Source organism: Opisthocomus hoazin, unplaced genomic scaffold (assembly GCF_030867145.1).
Source record: "Opisthocomus hoazin isolate bOpiHoa1 unplaced genomic scaffold, bOpiHoa1.hap1 HAP1_SCAFFOLD_400, whole genome shotgun sequence".
Taxonomy (NCBI): Eukaryota; Metazoa; Chordata; class Aves; order Opisthocomiformes; family Opisthocomidae; genus Opisthocomus; species Opisthocomus hoazin.
The window spans coordinates 14,605-15,000 of NW_027448950.1; the positions used below are offsets into that span (position 1 = coordinate 14,605).

General features: G+C 69.2%; 1 non-coding gene across 1 annotated transcript; it reads left to right on the forward strand.

The window, feature by feature from the left end:
- Positions 1–153, forward strand: LOC142359879 (5.8S ribosomal RNA). Its single transcript, XR_012762673.1, has one exon. It is a non-coding gene; the product is annotated as a 5.8S ribosomal RNA (ribosomal RNA).
- The last annotated feature ends 243 nt before the right edge of the window (positions 154–396 follow it).

A 396-nucleotide genomic window follows, 5' to 3' on the forward strand; every position in this document is an offset into this window, starting at 1 on the left:
AACTCTTAGCGGTGGATCACTCGGCTCGTGCGTCGATGAAGAACGCAGCTAGCTGCGAGAATTAATGTGAATTGCAGGACACATTGATCATCGACACTTCGAACGCACTCGCGGCCCCGGGTTCCTCCCGGGGCTACGCCTGTCTGAGCGTCGCTTTACGATCAATCGCCGTCTGCGCCGCCGAGCCCCCCCGCCCCAGCGCGGGGGGGGGGGGCCGGCGGGCCAGCAGCGGCGCGGCTGGGGTGCCTCGCAGGGCCGCGCGCGCGAGCGCGCGGGCCTTCGTCCCCCTAAATGGAGACTCGGGGAGCGCTCCGAAGCTCCCCGCTCCCGGAGAGCGCCTGCTGGACGGAGCTCGTCCCCGCCGGGCTATCGGCGGTGGGTTTGGGGAAGAGAGAG